Consider the following 20,652-nt stretch of genomic DNA (forward strand, 5'->3'; position numbering starts at 1 on the left):
GAAGGGTCTCAAAGTCATCAGGAAGAGTCTCAAATGGTCAGGAAGGGTGTCAGACAAGTCAGGAAGGGTCTTAAATAATGAGAAGGAAACATTAACATTTCAGGAAGTATCTCAACTAGGCAGAGAACATCACATATAGTCAGGAAAAGACTTTAACATGTCTGGAAGAATCTTACACAAGTTAGGAACTTTCTCAATCATATAAGGTGGAATAAAACAAATCCATAAAGATCTCACTCAAGTTAGGAAGGTTCTCAAGCAGAAAAGAAGATTCTCATTTACGGCTAGAAGGGTCTGAACATGTCAAGAGTCGTCTCACAGAAGTTGGGAAATGTCTCAAGCAAGTCAGAATGATCTGAAATACATCAGAAGAGTCTGGAATAAATCATGAAATGCTCTAAACAGGTCAGAAAGTCATTTTTTAAAACTATTTTAAAAACAGGTTCATTGAGATATAATACACATACTATACAATCCACCCACTTAAGGTATATAATTAAATGGTTTTTACTATATCCACATATGTGTATAAACATATTCACAGTCAATTTTAGAACATTTTCACTGCTTCAAGGAGAAATTTTATATGCTTTTGCTATCACTTATTCCCTTATTCCCTGCCCCCTGCCCCAGCCCTAAGCAACCACTGATCTCATTTCCTATTCTGGACTTTCATGTGAACTGAACCATATAGCGTGTGGTCTTTTTTGACTGGCTTCTTTTGTTTACCTTAATGTTTTCAAGGTTCATCCATGTTGTAGCATTCATCTCTATTGTGCTGCTCAAGTCCTCTATTTCCTTATTGATTATCTGCCAGTTAGATCTTCTCCCTAACTGTTCTATCCATTATTTATTTACTTATTTATTAAAGATTTTATTTATTTGAGAGAGAGAGCATAAGCAGAGAGAGGGGCAGAAGGAGAAGGAGAAGCAGACTCCCCACTGAGCAGGGAGCCCAAGGCAAGGCTGGATCCCAGGACGCGGAGATCTTAATCTGAACTGAAGGCAGATGCTGAACTGACTGAGCCACCCCTAGTGCCCCTGTTTTATCCATTATTTAAAGGAGCTATTGAAGTCTTCAACTATTATTGTTAACTTGAATATTTCCCCCTTAATGTTTGTCAATTTCTTGGACTGTTAGGTACATATATATGTTTATAATTGTTATACTTTCCAGATATATTAACCCTTTATCATTATAAAATACACAATTTTGGGGCACGTGGGTGGCTCAGTTGGTTAAGCATCTGCCTTTGTCTCACTCAGGTCATGATCCCAGGGTCTTAGGATTGAGCCCCACGTTGGGCATCCTGCTTGGTGGGGAGTCTGCTTCTCCCTCTCCCTCTGCTCCTCCTCCAACTCTTGCTGTCTCTCTGTCTCTGTCTCTCTTTCAGGTAAATAGAATAAAATCTTAAAAAAATTTTAAAGCCCATTTATTTGATATTAGTATAGCCACTCCAGCTTTCTTGTGGTTGCTGTTTGTACTAGGTATCTTTTTCCATACTCTTATTTTGAATGTATTTGTCTTTGGATCTAAATTGTGACAGCAGATAATTGGATTTTGTATTTTTTTAAAAGATTTTATTTATTTATTTGATGGATAGAGATCACAAGTAGGCAGAGAGGCAGGCAGTGGGCGGGGTTGGTGGGCGGGGGGAGCAGGCTCCCTGCTGAGCAGAGAGCCTGATGCAGGGCTTGATCCCAGGACCCTGAGATCATGACCTGAGCCAAAGGCAGATGCTTAACCCACTGAACCATGCAGTGGATCCCCTGGATCTTGTATTTTTATCCAGTCTGACAATCTGCTTTTTTTTTTTTAATTTTATTTTTTATAAACATATATTTTTATCCCCAGGGGTACAGGTCTGTGAATCGCCAGGTTCACACACTTCACAGCACTCACCATAGCACATACCCTTCCCATTGTCCATAACCCCACCCCCACCAACCCCCCTCCCCCCATCAACCCTCAGTTTGTTTTGTGAGATTAAGAGTCACTTATGGTTTGTCTCCCTCCCAATCCCATCTTGTTTCATTTACTCTTCTCCTACCCCCTTAACCCCCCATGTTGCATCTCCTCTCCCTCATATCAGGGAGATCATATGATAGTTGTCTTTCTCCGATTGACTTATTTCGCTAAGCATGATACCCTCTAGTTCCATCCACGTCGTCGCAAATGGCAAGATTTCATTTCTTTTGATGGCTGCATAGTATTCCATTGTGTATATATACCACATCTTCTTTATCCATTCATCTGTTGATGGACATCTAGGTTCTTTCCATAGTTTGGCTATTGTAGACATTGCTGCTATAAACATTTGGGTGCACGTGCCCCTTTGGATCACTACGTTTGTATCTTTAGGGTAAATACCCAGCAGTGCAATTGCTGGGTCATAGGGTAGTTCTATTTTCAACAGTTTGAGGAACCTCCATGGTGTTTTCCAGAGTGGTTGCACCAGCTTGCATTCCCACCAACGGTGTAGGAGGGTTTCCCCTTTCCTCCGCATCCTCGCCAGCATCGGTCATTTCCTGACTTGTTAATTTTAGCCATTCTGACTGGTGTGAGGTGGTATCTCATTGTGGTTTGATGACAATCTGCTTTTTATTGGATTGTTCAACCCATTCACATTCAATGTTATTAATATTATAGCTAGCTAGAATCATGGCTGCCATTATACCTCTTGTTTCTCCATGTGTCATATCTCTTGTTCATTTATTCCTTGTTACTGCTTTCTTTTGCATTAAGTGAATATTTTCTAATGTAACATCTTAATTATTTTATGATTTTTTCACTACAGTTTTTAGTTATTTCCTTAGTATCTGCTCTAGAGATTTCCCTATACATCTTATCAGGATTTATTTCAGCTTTATATTAACTTATGAAAATAGTTAGTGAGATATAGAAATTTTACTCCTATATAACCCTTTCTCCCTTTTTGTGCTATTTTTATTATATATATTACATCTTATACATGTAATAAACCCAATGATACATTGCTGTAATTATTACTTTTTAAAAAAGATTTTATTTATTTGTTTCACAAAGAGAGACCCAGCAAGAGAGGGAACACAAGCAGGGGAAGTGGGAGAGGGAGAAGCAGGCTTCCTGCTGGGCAGGGAGCCCGATGTGGTGTTGAGCTGAAGGCAGATTTTTTTTTAATAATTAAAAAAATGTTTTTATAAACATATAATGTGAAGGCAGATGTTTAATGACTGAGCCACCCAGGTGCCCTTAATTATTACTTTATATAATGTTATGTCTTTTAAAGATGAGAGAAGAAAGGAGACCAATATATATTTATGCCATTATATTATTATAATCATAATATATATATATAAAAGATTCTATTTATTTTACAGAGAAAGACACAGCAAGAGAGGGAACAGAAGCAGGGGGAGTGGGAGAGGGAGAAGCAGGCCTCTGACTGAGCAGGGAGCTTGACATGGGGCTCAATCCCAGGACCCTAGCACCATGACCCGAGCCAAAGGCAGATGCTTAATGTCTGAGCCACCCAGGCGCCCCAATATATGAGTATATTAGCCTTCCTATTTATCATTTCTTTTTTTTTTTTTAAGATTTTATTTATTTATTTATTTGACAGAGAGATCACAAGTAGGCAGACAGAAAGAGAGCGGGAAGCAGGCTCCCTGCTGAGCAGAGAGCCCGATGCGGGACTCGATCCCAGGACTCTGGGATCATGACCTGAGCCTAAGGCAGCGGCTTAACCCACTGAGCCACCCAGGCACCCCTATTTATCATTTCTAATTCTCTTCATCTGTTCCTATGGATTTTTGTTATCATATTGAGTCATTTCCTTTGTCCAATACACCTTGATGACTACCCACTCCCTTTGTGCTGTTATCAGGAAATATATTTCAGTTTTATATGTTATAGGCCCAATAATATTACTATATACATATTACTTTATATAATTACTTTTAAAATCAGTTAAGAGAAGAAAGAAAAAGTATGTATTTATACCATTTTGTATAATTACATAATTACTTTTGCTGGTATTCCAGTTTTGTTTGTGTGGATTCGAATGGCTGGGGTCACTTACTTTGAACCTGAAGAGTGTCCTTTGACATTTCTTGTAAGGTGGGTGTTCTAGCAATAAATTCTCTCAGCTTCTGCTTATCTGGGAATGTCTTTTTTTTTTTTTAAGATTTTTATTTATTTGACAGAGAGAGAGAGAGAGATCACAAATAGGCAGAGCAGCAGGCAGAGAGAGAGGGGGAAGCAGTCTCCCCGCTGAGCAGAGAGTCCAATGGGGGCTCAATCCCAGGACCCTGAGATCCCAGGACCTGAGCCAAAGGCAGAGGCTTAACCCACTGAGCCACCCAGGTGCCCCTGAGAATGTCTTTATTTCATCATTTTTGCACTATATCCAGCTTTGAACATGCTGAATATTTTGAATATATCTACCTTTACTAGACATAGGACTCTTAGTAGACAGTTTTTTTTCCCCCTTTGAGCACTTAGAGAATGTTATCCACTGCTTTTTTGCCTCTATCGTTTCTGCCGAGAAGTTAGCTGTTAATATTATTGAGGTTTTTCTCGTAAATATGAGGTATTTTTCTCATGTTGCTCTCGAGGTTTTATTCTTGTCTTTGGCTTTCAGTACTTTTACTGTGATACTCCTGTTTGTGGATCTTCAAAGAGATCAACATTTATCCTACCTGGAGTTTGCTGAGCTTCCTGAATGTAAAGGATTTCTATCAAACTTAGAAATTTTTCAGACATTATTTTTTTTTGTTTTTGTTTTTAAAGATTTTATTTATTTATTTGACAGAGAGAGAGCACGCACAAGCAGGGGAGCAGCATGCAAAGGGAGAAGAAGCAGATTCCCCAATGAACAGGGAGCCCGAACCGGAACTTGATCCCAGGATCCTGGGATCGTGATCTGAGCCAAAGTCAGATGCTTAACCAACTGAGGCACCCAGGAGCCCCCAGACATCATTTTTTTTTTTTTAATTTTTTTTTGGTTCTTTTCTCCTCCTGGTGTTCTCATTATATTGATGTTGGTGCTTAATGGTGCTTAATGGTGGACTATGTTTCTGAAATTTTGTTCCTTTTTCTTCATTTTATTTTCTCTTTGTTCTTCAGATTGCATATCTCCATTGATCTGTCTTTACATTCACTAAACTTCTCCTTGTTCAAAGCTACTACTGAACTCCTGTAGTGAATTTTTAATTTCAGTTATTTTTTATTCTTTTCCAATATATGCATTTAATGCTATAAATTTCCCTCTAAACACTGTTTTTGCTGCATCCACAAATTTTGATAAGTTGTGTTTTCATTTTCATTTAGTTAAAGATGTTTAAAGATTTCTCTTGAGATTTCTTCTTTGATACACATGCTATTTAGAAGGATGTTGGTTAATCTCCACATATAATTTTACAGTTATCTTCCTGTTATTGATTCTAGTTTAACTCCATTGTTGTCTGAGAGCAGACAATGCATGATTTCTATTCTTTAAATTTGTTAAGGTGTGTTTTATAGTCCACAATGTGATCTGCCTTGCTGAATGCTCTGTGTGAGTTTGAGGAGAACATGTATTTGGCTGTTGTTGGATATTCTATGGATGTCAATTATATCCAGCTGATTCATGGAATAGTTGAATTCAACTATGTTCTTATTGATTTTCTGCAATCTGAATCTGTCCATTTCTGATACAGTTGAAGGCTTCAACTATGATAGTGGACTCATCTATTTCTCTTTGGAGTTCTATTAGTTTTGGCCTCACATAGTTTGATACTCTCTTGTTAGGCACATATATGTTAAGGATTGTTAGATCTTTTTGAAGAATTGGCCCTTTTATCATTGTGTAATGCCCTTCTTTATTCTTAATAATGCTCCTTGCTTTGAAGTATACTCTGTCTGAAATTAATATAACTATTTCCTGCTTTCTTTTTTTTTTAAAGTTTATTTATTTAATCTCTACACCCAGCGTGGGGCTTGAACTCATGATCCCCCAGATGGAGAGTGGCAAGCTTTTCTGACTGAGAGAGCCAGGTGCCCTTCCTGCTTTCTTCTGATTAATGTTAATGTGGTACATTCTCCTCCATCCATTTACTTTTAATCTATATGTGCCTTTGCATTTAAAGTGGGTTCCTTTATTTTTACTTTTTAAAAAGTATTATTGTTTTTAAGTATTCTCTACACCCAACATGGGGCTCAACTTCAGAACCCTGAGGTCAAGAGTCACACGCTCTACTGAGCCAGGCGGGTGCCCCTAAAATGGGTTTTGTATAGACACCATATAGTTGGGTTTTGGTTTTGATCCACTCTGACAATCCATGTCTTTATTTTGTTTTATTTTTTAAAAGATTTTATTTATTTATTTGACAGAGAGAGAGATAGTGAGAGACGGTAACACAAGCTGGGGGAAAGGGAGAGGGAGAAGCAGGCTTCCCACTGAGCAGGGAGCTCAATGCGGGGCTCGATCCCATGACCTGAGCCAAAGGCAGATGCTTAACAACTGAGCCACCCAGGTACCTCACAATCTATGTCTTTTAATTGGTACATGTAGACCACTGACGTTCAAAGTGATTGTTGATATAGTTGGATTAATATCCACCATGTTGTTACTATTGCCTTTTTCTTTATTCCTATTTTTGGCTTCTACCATTTTTCTGCCTATGATTTTAATTGAGTGTTTTGTATAACTTCATTTTCTTTTCTTTCTTAGCATATAGGTCATACCTTTTTTAAATACTTTTTTTTAAAGATTTTATTTATTTATTTGAGAGAGAGAGAGAATGAAAGAGAGAGAGAGAGGTCAGTGGGAGAAGCAGACTCCCTGCCGAGCAGGGAGCCCAATGCGGGACTCGATCCCGGGACTCCAGGATCATGACCTGAGCCAAAGGCAGTCGCTTAAACAACTGAACCACCCAGGCACTCCTAAATACTTTTTTTTTACTGGTTGCCCTAGAGTTTGCAATATACATTTGCAGCTAATTCAAATGCACTTTCAAATAACACTATACCACTGCACAGGCAGTGCGACTACCTTGTGTAACAAAATAATCCCAATTCCTTCCTCACATCCTTTATATCATTGCAGTCATTCATTTCACTTACATGTAAGCTTACATAAGCATATATCTAAATATATGACATATACATAAGCATGCATAATCAAATATGTTGTTGCCATTATTTTGAAGAAACTTATTTGTTAGATCAATTAGGAATAAGAAAAAGAAAAGTTTTTATTTTATCTTCACTTATTCTTTTTTTGACATTTTCCCTTACTTTATGTAGATCGAGTTTCTGACCTATATTATTTTCTTTATCTTCAAAGAACTTTTTTAAAAAAGATTTTATTTATTTATTTGAGAGAGAGAGAGACAGAGATAGTGACAGTGCACCAGCAGGGAGGAGAGGGAGAAGAAGGCTCCTTGCTTAGGATCCCAGGACCCTGGGATCATGACCTGAGCCAAAGGCAGATGCTTAACCAACTGAGCTATCCAGGTGCCCTCTTCAAAGAACTTTTAACATTTCTTGCCAGGCAGGACTACTGGCAACAAATGCTCTCAATTTCTGTTTATCTGAGAAAGTCTTTATTTCTCCTTCACTTTTGCAGGATCATTTTGTAGGGTACATAATTCTAGGCTGGTGTTTTTTCCTCTCAATGCTTTAAATATTTCACTTTACTCTCTTCTTGCTTGCCTGTTCTGAGGAGTAGTCAGATCTAATTCTTATCTTTGTTCTTCCATAGGTAAGGTTTTTTTGTTTGATCTTGTTTATGTCTGACTTCTTTCAGGTTTTTTCCTTTATTTTTAATTTTATGTAGTTTGAAAATGATATGTCTAGGTGTAGGTTTTTGGGCATTTATCCTGCTTCACATCTCTGAGCTTGTTGTATTTGTGGTTTGGTGTCTGACATTAACTTTGGGGAAATTCTCAGCCATTATTGTTTCAAATATTTCTTCTGTTTTTCTCTTCTCCTTATGGCATTCTCATTATGCCTATGTTATAATTTTTGTGGTTGTCCTACAGTCCTTGGATATTCCTTCCTGGTTTTGTTTTCCCCAGTCTTTGTTCACTTTGCTTTAGAGTTTTTAAGGATTCTACTGATATATCTTCTAGTTCAGATATTCTTTCCTTAGCCATGTCCAGTCTCCTAATAAGCCCAAGAAAGGCATTCTTCATTTCTCTAAGAGTGGGTTTTTTTTTTAATTGTCTAGCATTTCTTTCCCCCTTAGGATTCCCATCTCTATGCTTTCATTGCTCATCTGTTCTTACATGCTGTCTACCTTATCCATTAGAGCCCTTAGCATTTAATCATAGTTGTTTAAATTCCTTGTCTGATAATTCCAATATCCCTGTCATGTCTGGTCCTAATGCTTATTCTATCAGTTCAAACTGTGGTTTTTACCTTTTGGTATGCCTTGTAATTTTTTTTAAATAGCCGGACATGATGTACTAAGTAAAAGGAACTGTGGCAAACAGGCCTTAGTAATTTAGTGGTGAGGTGTTGGAGGAGGGGAAGCATTGTATAATCCTACAATTAGATCTGTCTTTGAGTGACCTATGTCTCTGGAGTGTGAAGTTCACAAGAGTTTCTTTCTTCCTTTCTTCCTTTCTCTCTTTCTTTCCTCTCTCTCTTTTTTTTTTACTTCTACCAGAGGTGGAACAGGATGGCTAGAGTGGGCTGGATTTATTTTTTTTCCCTTCCCTCTTAGGTCATTGGGCTCTAATAATATCCCAGCAGGTTAGGCTCTAGTTAACTAGTTTGCCCTCAGGGCAGGCCTTGTTAACAAGTGCAGAGTGTGGTAGTAGATTTCAAAATGCTGGGGCACCTGGGTGGCTCAGTGGGTTAAGGCCTCTGCCTTCAGCTCAGGTCATGATTTCAGGGTCCTGGGATTGAGCCCCGCCTCAGGCTCTCTGCTCAGCGGGCAGCCTGCTTCCTCCTCTCTCTCTCTCTTTGCCTGCCTCTTTGCCTACTTGTGATCTGTCAAATAAATAAATAAAATCTTTAAAAAAAATGCTTCCTCTTTCTTTCTCTTTAACAAAAGCACCAGGGAATTTTTCTCCAATATTTACTGTGGGAAACAAGTTCATCTTCTAGAAGTAAATCTCACAATATTGTGGAGATCCCCTTATGCCTGGACCCCCAAAGTTTCTAGCTCTTGGTTGGTTAGGGCTCCTATAAGAAAAATACCACGGACTCAGTGGCTTAAACAACAAACATCTATTTCTCACAGTTCTGGAAGCTGGGAAGCCCAAGATCAAAGTAATGGCAGATAGAGAGCTTGCTTCCTGGTTCATAGACAGCTGTCTTATCATTGCATCCTCACATTGCAGGAGGGGTGATGGAGCTTTCTGGGGTCTTTGTTTAATAAGGGCAGTAATCCCATTCTTGAGGGCTCCAACCTCATGACCTAATCACCTCCAAAATGCCCCACCTCTAAATGCTATCATATTGGGGATTAGATTTCAACCTATGAATTTTGGGAGAGGACACATTCAGTCTATTACAGTCACCATAGCTTCTTTAAGCATACTTGTTCTTTGAATATATTTGCAATGGCTTCTTTGAAGTCTTTGTCTATTAAAGCTGACATTTGGTTGCCCTCACAGGCAGTTTGTGTTGCCTTCTTTCTTCCTGTGTTTGAATGATACTTTCGTAGTTCTTTGCATGTCTTGTAATTTTTAGTTGAAAATTGGACATTTTATATAATATACTGTAGTAACTCTGGTACCAGTGCCCTTTCCCCTGGAGCTTGTTATTGTTGTTTGTTTATTTGCTTGGAGATTGCCTGGATTATTTTAGTGGAGTCAATTTCCTCTACAACGTAGAGGGCTCCTCAGAGGGCAAAGTCTCGGTCATAAGCAGTCAGCCTGGGATGAAGGTGGTTTTAGTAGGACTCTTTTTCTCTCATTCCCTGGTCACACCCAACTGTTAAGCTCCACTAATTGTTGGATGATTGCTCTATTGCTTTTAACAATACCCTGGGGGCATAAATGGTCCCATAGACTGAATCTTTTAAATTCAGGCTCCTTTGAAGAGACAGGGTTTGAGGTCAGTGTTTTGAGGTTTTTTCTGACCCTAAGAGGACTATTTCAGCTGTCACTTTCCCTGGTTCTCCCTATAAACAAGCTGGCCTATGGTTTAGCTTATATCTCTAATGAAACTGCCGGTCTCCTGGTTGCTTTCCCCAAAACCTCCATTGTTTTTAAAAGAGTTTGGAGGCTTGAATTTCCTCACACTAATGCTTCAAATAAAGTTAGTTTCTTTGGGAAGAACTTCAGAGCTCTCAGAGCCTGCTTATCTTCAGGGAAAAATTTATGAGTCATGGCTCCAGAGCTGGGGGCAGGGACAGTGGAATACTTTCTGAATGATAAGGCTGCTTTAGGAGCTGGGCACTGAGCAGGTGGTAGCCTCTGGTCTTAGTTTCTCTCCCCCTTATGAAAACTCTGCCCTATGAGCAAGCTGGGGCAGAAGGATCATGGCCCCGGTATTCTCAGTGCATGACACCTGAAGCAAATCCCTCACCCAAGCCCTTGGGACTATGTGGAATACAGAAGCTCTCAACCTCTCAACTGCACTCACCTGGAATTTAGCCTCTGTAACAGGTACCTGTAGGGTTAAATAATAAATACTGAAGTTCTGCTCCTTTGAGAAGAATTTACAAATATGTGGAAATTAAAGACACTGCTGAAAAGCCAATAGATCAAAGAAAAAATCAAAAGGGAAATTACAAAAATCTTGAAACAAGAGAACATGAAAATACAACATGCCAAACTCATGGAATGAAGCAAAAGGAGTTCTAAGACAGAAGTTTATTGCAATAGACACCTACATTAAGAAAAAAGAACAATCTCAAATAATCAACCTCATTTTACATCTCAAGGAACTAGAGAAAGAAGATCAAAGTAGCCCAAAGTTAGCAGAAGGAAGGAAATAAAACAGATCAGAGCAGAAATTGGAGAAATAGAGACACACACACAAACACCAATACAAAATACAAAACTAAGAACTGTTTTTTTTTCTTGAAGAGATAAACAAATTTGACAAACCTTTAACTATACTAACCAAAAAGAAAAGAAAACTCAAATAAATAAAATCAGCAATAGGGAAGACATTATAACTGATACCACAGAAATACAATGAATCATCAGAGACTATTTTGAATAATCATATGCCCCAAAGTTAGATAACCTAGAAGAAATGGACAAAGTCCTAGAAACATAACCTATCAAAACTGGATCATGAAGAGAAAATATGAATAGACCAATAATGAATAAGGGGATTGAATTAGTAATGAAAAACCTCCTAACAAAGAAAATCCTAGAACCAGGTGGTTTTACTGGTGAATTCTACCAAATATACAATGAAAAGTTAATGCCAATACTTATCAAACTCTTCAAGAAAATTGATGAGGCGAGAACACTTCCAAATTCATTTTATGAAGCCACCTTAATACATAAGACAGCTATGGAGCCTACAAAAAAGAAAGCTATAGGTAACTATCCATGGTGAATTCAGATGCAAAAATTCTCAACAAAATTCTAGCAAACTGAATTCAGCAGCACATTAAAGGATAACACACCATGATCACGTGGGATTTATCCCTGGGATACAAGGCTGGTTCATTATATGCAATTCAATTAATGTGATATACCACATGTAAGGGCCTATTCAGCCAGAGCAGCCCCACCCCGGTTGAACTGCCATTTTGCTGTAAAGCTTAAATTGACCTTGCCCTCCCCCCCCCCAGGAGAACTTATTTAAAAGCAAGTCCGGGAAACCAGTCCCAGGTAACAAAGTCCAAATACAAGGGTGGGTCAGCCCAGTTGGAGGTATTCAATCAGTGGGGGCGCATACTGTCTCCTAGCTACCAAGGAGTATGGGCCCCTGCCCTTTGGGAGCCTTTTGGCGCCAATCCTAACCAAGGTGTGATAGGCTAAATCAAATGTCTACTAGGGTAAATTGTAATTCAATTGGTCGCCTAGCATCACTGTGGAGTTTCTTGTGTGTGTGTTACAATCTCATTGGCCACCTGTGTGTGGCCAGGCCCAAACACATGGCCTTTGCTCTATAAAAGTTAGTCTGGAAAGCAGGGAGGGGTCGTCTTCTCTGTAGGGGCGGCCCCGACCGGTCTGTTTGACGGTAGGTCTGATTCCTGATGCTTGGCGCGAAATAAAGCTTTGCTTGACCTTCGCTTTGTATCAGTCTCGCTCCTTTAATCACGCACCCATTATTGGGGTACCCAATTTTGGGGGGACCCAACACACATTAAAATAATGAATGATAAAAATCACATGGATACCTCAATACATGCAGGAAAAGCATTTGAGGAAAAACTTTACATCCTTTTATGCTAAAAATTTTCAACAAATTACACATAGAAGGAATATACATCAACATAATGAAGGACATACATGACAAACCTATAGCTAACATACTTAATGGTGAAAGGTTGAAAGCTTTCCCTTCAAGATCAGAAACAAGACAAGGGTGCCCACTTTTGGCACTCCTATTCAACATAGTACTGGAAGTCCTAGCTGGAACAATATGGAAAAAAAAAATAAATAAAACGCATCCAAATTGGAAATGGGGGTAAAATTATCTTTGCAGTTGACATCTTATATAAAGACAATCCCAAAGACCACCAAGAAACTGCTAGAACTAATAAACAAATTCAATAAAGTTGCAGGATATAAAATAAACATAAGTAATCAGTTGTGTTTCTGTATGCTAACAACAAAATATCTTAAAAAGAAATAAAGAAAACAATCTCATTTACAGTAGCATTAAAAATAATACAATAGTTAGGAATAAACTTAACCAAGGAGGCAAAAAATCTATAAAATAAAAATTATAAGACTTGGATGAAAGAAATTTAGAAATATGAATAAATGGAAAGATATCCTCTGTTCCTGAATTGGAAGAATTAATATTGTTAAAATGCCCAAAACAATCCGTGGATTCAGTGCAATCCGTAGATTCAGAGCAATCCCTATAAAATTCCAATGGCATTTTTTGCAGACGTAGAAAAAAACAATCCTAAAATTCATATAGAACCAAATAGACTTTGTCTTTTTTTTTTCTAAAGATTTTATTTATTTATTTGACAGACAGAGATCACAGGCAGGCAGCGAGACAGGCAGAGAGAGGAGAGGGGGAATGCAAGCTCCCCACTGAGCAGGGAGCCTGATGCGGGGCTCGATCCCAGGACCCTGGGATCATGACCTGAGCCGAAGGCAGAGGCTTTAACCCACTGAGCCACCCAGGTGCCCCCCAAAATAGACTTTGAATAGCCAACGCAATCTTGAGAAAGAACAAAGCTGGAGGTATCACACTTGATTTCAAAATATGTTACAAATCTATAGTAATCAAAATAGTATGGTACTAAGTATTAAAATAGACACACAGACTGATAGAATAGAATCAAGAGCCCAGGAATAAAATCATGCATAGACAGTCAATTATTATTTGAGAAGGGAAACAATAATACTCAATGGGAAGTATTTGATGTTCCTCAAAAAATTAAAAATAGAATGACCATATGATCTAGCAATCTCACTTATGGGTATATATCCAAAGGAAATGAAATCAGGATCTCAAAGAGATGGCTGCATTTCCATGTTTGTTGTTGCATTATTCACAATAGTCAACACATGGAAACAATCTAAATGCCCACTGACAGACAAATGGATAAAGGACATATGATTCACACACACACACACACACACACACACACACACACACACACACAAACTGAATATTATTCAGCCATTAAAAGGGAAGGAAATCCCGTCATTTGTGACAACATGGATGGATCCTGAGGGCATTATGCTCAGTGAAATGAGTCAGAGAAAGTCAAATACTGAATGATCTCACACATGGAATCTAAAAAGCTAAACTGATATAAACAGAGAGGAGAATAGTTATTGCTAGGGGCTGGTAGAAGGGCCATGATGGAAGAAATGGGATATTAGTCAAAGGATATATATAAACTTCCAGTTATAAAATGAGCAATTTCAGGGGATCTAACATGCCTCATGGTGAGTATAGTTAACAATAATTTATTATACATTTGAAAGTTGCTAAGAGAGTAAATCTTAAATGATCTCACCACACACACAGAAAAGGTAATTAGGTCAGGTGGTAGAGGTGTTAACTAACCTTGTAGTGATCATTTCACAACATATATGTGTATTGAGTCATCACAATGTATACCTTAATGTTACACAATGTTATATGTCAATTATATCAATAAACCTAGAAAAAAATAAAGTCATTTATAATCTTAAAAAGGAAAATACATTTGGAAGAGTCTCCATGTGTTAAACATGTTCTTAAACATCTTAAAAAGTCAGAACAGGTCTTAAATATATCAGGAAATATCTTGAAATTCATTGGAAAGAGTTTATTTTTTGCACACAATATCTTATTGATATATAATTCACATACAGTAAAACTCACCATTTTGAAGTATAAAATTCAGTGGCTTTTAGTATATATACAACGGTCAACCATCACCACTATCTAATTCCAGAATATTTTCATCATCCTAAAAATAAACCCAATACCCATCAGCAGTCACTAGCCATTCCTTCCTATCCCCAGTAGTGGCAATGACTGATCTAATTTTTGTCTCTATGGGTTTGCATATGCTGACATTTCATATAAATAGAGTCATATAGCATATGGCCTTTTTTATCTGGTTTCTTTCCCTTAGCATAATCTTTTCAAGATCCATCCATGCTATAGAATGTATCAATACATTAGTCCTTTTTATGGCTTAATAATATTCCATTGTATAGTTACGCAACATTTTACTTATCCATTCATCAGTTGATGGACATTTGGGTTGTTTCCACTTTCTGGCTATTAAGAATAATGACACTAAGAACATCTGAGTACAAGTTTTGTGTGAATATAAGTTTTCATTTCTCCTGGAGTATATACCTAGGAGCTAAATTACTGGGTCATATAGCAAGGAAGAGTTTTATTTATTTTTAATTTTTAAAGATTTTATTTGAGAGAGCAAGTGAGCAAGAGAAAACACAACTGATGGGAGGAGCAGAGGGAGAGGGAAAAGCAGACTGCTCACTGAGCAGGGAGCCCAACGCGGGGCTCGAGCCCAGGACTCTGGGATCATGACCTGAGCCGAAGGCAGATGCTTAACTAACTGAGTGATTCAGGTGCCCCAGCAAGGAAGAGTTTTAATCACCTTTGGAAGGGTCATACATAAAATAAGAAGCATCTTTATCATACAGGAAAGGTTCAAATACATCAGGAAGAGTTGCAAATATATTATAAATGCTCTCAAAGAAAGAAGTGTCTGAAATACATCAGAAATCATCTCAAACAAGTTAGTATGTTCTCAGCATAGTCAGGAAAATTTAAAAATATGTCAGTGGGGAGAAATATCATATGACCCAGTAGTTCCACTTCTGGTTATTTATCCCTTCAAATGAAGACACTAATTTGAAAAGATATGCACCCCTATGTTTATTGCAGCATTATTTATAGTAGCTAAAATATGAAAGGAACCTAAGGATTCATTGACAGATTAATGGATAAAGAAGATGTGGTATATTTAACAATGGAATATTACTCAGCCATAAAAAAGAACTGAAATCTGGCCACTTGTGACAACATGGATAGACCTAGAGGGTATTATGCTAAATTAAATAAGTCAGACAGAGAAAGACAAATGTCATATGATTTCACTTACATGTAGAATCTATACAACAAAACAAATGAACAAACAAATAAGAAACTGACACATAAATATAGAGAACAAATTGGTAGTTGCCAGAGGGGAGGGAAGGGAGAGAATAGGAGAAACAGGTCAAGGGGATTATGAGGTACAAATTTCCAGTTATGAAATAAATAAGTCATGGAGATGAAAAGTACAGGATAGGGAATATAGTCAATAGTATTTTAATAGCTTTGTATGGTGACAGAAGGTAACTATACTTATTGTGGTGAACATTTTGTAATGTATATAATTGTTGAATCACTTTGCTATGCACCTCTAATTAATATAATATTATATGTCAACTATACTTCAATTAAAATTTTTAAAATGTCAGTAAGGGCTCCAAACTGAGATAAACATCTTAAATACATTACAAGGAGACTCAAACCTAAAGGAAGCATAAATAAACAGGAAAGATCTTAAATCTGTTAAGAAGGGCCTCAAAAAGTAAGTAAAGGCCTCAAAAATACAAGAAACAGTTTTATTTATTTATTTATTTATTTATTTAAATATTTTATTTATTTATTTGACAGAGAGAGAGATCACAAGTAGGCAGAGAGGCAGGCAGAGAGAGAGGGGGAAGCAGGCTCCCTGCAGAGGAGAGAGCCCTATGCGGGGCTCGATCCCAGGACCCTGAGATTGTGACCTGAGCTGAAGGCAGAGGCTCAACCCACTGAGCCACCCAGGTGCCCCAAGAAACAGTTTTAAATAGTTAGGAAAGTTAGTAATAAGTTGGGGAGGGTCTCATAACAGGAATCATCTTACTCATCTTACTGAAATATTGAAAGAATATCTAACACAGTAGGAAAGTTGAAGATGTCAGGAAGGGTCTAAAACTGATAAGGAAGGGTCTGAACTGGTCCTAAAGAGGCAGGCAAATTAAGAAGATTCAGGAAGTTTCTTAAACATGTTAGGGAATGTCACAATCAGAGAGGAAAGGTCTCACATGCATCAGGGATCTTCTCAAACAAGTCTGGAAGGGTCTCACAGTAGTAAGGAAATGCACTGTTTGTAAATAAAGGTCCCAGAGAGATAAAGAGACCTAAATACCTCCAGAAGTGTCTCAGACTTGTCAGGAAAGGTTTCAAGAAGTTGAAAAGGGTCCCAGGCAAGTCAGAAAAGGTTCCTAATATGTCAGGAAGATTCACAAAGAAATCATGGATGTTCTAAAACTTATATGGAAGAGATTTAAATATGTCAGGAAGAGTTACAAAAGAGAATCTCAAGTATGTGAGGAAGAATCTCAAATAGGAAAGGAAGTTTCTCAAATCTGTCAGGAATAGGGAATATAGAGAATATAGTCGATAGTATTTTAATAGCTTTGTATGGTGACAGAAGGTAACTATACTTATTGTGGTGAACATTTTGTAATGTACATTACATTTTGTAATGTATATAATGTACATGTAATGTATAATGTACATTACATTTTGTAATGTATATAATTGTTGAATCACTTTGCTATGCACCTCTAATTAATATATTATTATATGTCAACTATACTTCAATTAAAATTTTTAAAATGTCAGTAAGGGCTCCAAACTGAGATAAACATCTTAAATACATTACATTAAATACATTACAAGGGGACTCAAACCTAAAGGAAGCATAAATAAACAGGAAAGATCTTAAATCTGTTAAGAAGGGCCTCAAAAATACAAGAAACAGTTTTATTTAATTAATTTATTTATTTATTTATTTTATTTATTTATTTGTCAGACAACAAAGACAACAAAGAGGAAAAGTCTCAAAAAATGTCATGAATGGTCTCAATCAGTCAGGAGATGTCTCAAAGACATTAAGAAGGTTCTCCAGTATATCAGAAAGAATAGCAAATGGGTCAGGAACAGACTCAAACATACCAGGAAGAGTCTCAAACAAGTCAGGAATCAACTCAAACATACCAGGAAGAGTCTCAAACAAGTCAGGAATCACCTCCAACAAGCCAGGACATGTCTCAAACATAGAGGAAGAGTCTCAAATACTGCAGGAAGTGTCACACATATGTCAGGAAGTGTCTCAAATATATCAAGAAGAGTCCTGCATGTCAGAAAGGCTTTCAAACAAATTGTGGGGTTTGGGGGGGGACCTCAACATCATCAGGAAGAGTCTCAAACAAGACATGTCTCAAACATGACAGGAAATATTCCCAAAAGAGAAGAAGGATCTGAAATACATCATGAATCTTCTCAAATCAGACTGGAAGGATCTTAAAGTAGTTAGGAAGAGCATTACATTTGTCATTAAAGGTCAGTAAGAGTCTCAAATACATCTGGAAGAGTTTTAAAGCATTTCAGTAAGGGACTCATGTGAGTTGGGAAGCATGTCAAGCAAGTCAGAAAAGTCTCATATATGTAAGAAAGAATCACACACATTATGAAGGGCCTTAAACATGGGCAGAAGAGACTTAAATATATACAGAAGTTTCTCAAATCCATCAGGAATGGTCTCAAAGAGACAAGAAGGATCTCCAAAATGTCAAAAAACAGTCTCAAATTCAAGAAAAGTCTCAAATACATCAGGAAGAGTAGTAATATGTCAGGAATGGTCTCAAACATGTCAGAAAAGTTCTCAAACGATCAGGAAGAGTTGCAAGTAAGTTAGGAAAAGCTTTAAATATTTCAGGATGTGTCAAAAAACCAGGAAGCGTCTCACAAAAGTCAAAGTCTCAACCTTGTCAAGAAGGGTCCCAAATTCATCAGGTAGAGTTCAAATGTGTCTCAAAGGGTCTCAAACAGACAAGGTCAGGAAGAGTCTCAAATACATTAGAGGGCTGTCAAAAATATCTGGAAGAGTCTCAAGTCAGAAAGTGTCACAGATAGAGAGGAAATGTCCCTTTTTTTTTTTTTTTAAGATTTCATTTATTTATTTGAGAAAGAGAGAGCGCACAAGCACAAGAGCAGTGGGGAGGGGCAGATGGAGAGAGAGGGAGAAGCAGATTCCCCAGTGACCAGGGAGCCTGACACAGGGCTCAGTCCCAGGACCCTGCCATCATGACCTGAGCTGAAGGCAGATGCTTAACCAACTGAGCCACCCAGGTGCCCCCCTGAGAGGAAATGTCTTAAACAGATGAGGAATTATCTTAAACAAGTCAGAACCAGTTTCAAAGTAGTCTCACACATGTCAGAAAGTGTCTAACAAGCCATAATGGGTCTGAAACAGACAGGAAGAATCTCAGATACTTCAGGAACAGCCTCACACATGTCAGAAAGGGTCTCAAACAGTTCAAAAGAGTCCTTTGTAGAGACTTTTACTTTGGGTAGGGCCTCAAAATCATCAGGAGGAGTCTCAAAAAACTGGAAGAGTTTCAAACATGTCAGGAAAAGTCATAGTCAGGAAGAGTCTCAAATACCAGGAAGAGTCTCAAAAATGACAGGAAGTGTTGCAAAGAGAGAGGAAGCATCTGAAACACATCACAAATTCTCTCAAACCATATTGGAAGAATCTCAAAGATGTCAGGAAGAGCTTTTTTTTTTTTTTTTTAAAGATTTTATTTATTTATTTGACAGAGAGAGATCACAAGTAGACGGAGAGGCAGGCAGAGAGAGAGAGAGGGAAGCAGGGTTCTTGCTGAGCAGAGAGCCCGATGTGGGACTCGATCCCAGGACGCTGGGATCATGACCTGAGCCGAAGGCAGCTGCTTAACCAACTGAGCCACCCAGGCGTCCCACGGGGGAAGATTCTTAAATACATGAGGAAACATCTCAAACAAGTCAGGAACATTCTCAACGTAGTTAGAGAGAGTTATGGATAAGTCAGTAAGGGTCCCAAACAGAAAGGAGTGTCTCAGATACAACTGAGAGAGTGATACCAGGTCAGGAATGGTCACAATTAGGAATCTAATATAACAGGTAGAGTAGCAAACATATTGAGAAGTGTTGCAAACAGAGGGAAAGAGTATAGAATATATTATGAATCTCAAATCTGAAACGTTCTCAAAGTAGTCAAGAAGAAATTTTTAAACAAATCAGTAAGCATCTCAAACTAAGAAAAAGAGCAGAAGGTCTCAAACATGTCAAGCAAGATTTCAAATAAATCAAGAAGTCTCTCAAGCAAGTTTGATAATCTGTCTAATATGTCATGGAGAGTCTCATACAAGTCATGAAAGCTTTCAAATATGTCAGGAAGAGTCTTAAATACATGAGCTAGGTTCTCACATATGGCAAGAAGGGTTTCAACTACTCCAGAAAGTCTCAAATTTGTCAGGAAGTATCCAGAACAGAGAAGAAGAGTCTAATGTACATCAGGAAGCATCTCAAACAAGTCAAGAAGTTTCTCAAAGTAGTAAGGACAAACTATAAAGAAGTCAGTAAGGTGTTTCAAAGAGCAGGAAGTGTCTCAAATACATCTCAGATGTTTCAAACATGTTAGGAAGGGTCTCAAACAGGTTGAGAAGGGACTCAAAAAAGTCAGAAAAGATCTCCTATACATCTTCAAGAGTTTCAGACAATTCATGAAATCTCTCAAACATGTCAAGAAGAGTGTTAAACGGGTCAGAAGTTTTCCAAATCCAACAAGAATGCTCTCAAAGAGACACAAAGTATCTCAAATATGCCAGGAACAGTCTCAAACAGGAAATAGCTCAACCAATTAGGAAGATTCACAAATATGTCAATAAGAATAATAAACATGGCAGGAACAATCTCAGAAAAGTCAGGAAGAGTCTCAAATAGGAAGAACTGCAAGTTAGAGAGGGCTTCACATACATTAGGAAAAGTCTCAAAAAACCAGGAAGCATCTCAAACAAGTCAGGAAGTGTCTCAAATTCATTAGAGTTTACAGTATGTCTTGAAGGTTCTCAGTCAGGAAGAATATTAATTATACTTTCCCCATCCACCTCCATTCAAGTACACCTGGAACCTTAGGATGAGATCTTATTTGGAAATAGAGTCATTTCAGATGTAATTAGTTAAGATTAGGCCACACT

Source organism: Lutra lutra, chromosome X, assembly GCF_902655055.1.
Source record: "Lutra lutra chromosome X, mLutLut1.2, whole genome shotgun sequence".
Classification (NCBI taxonomy): domain Eukaryota; kingdom Metazoa; phylum Chordata; class Mammalia; order Carnivora; family Mustelidae; genus Lutra; species Lutra lutra.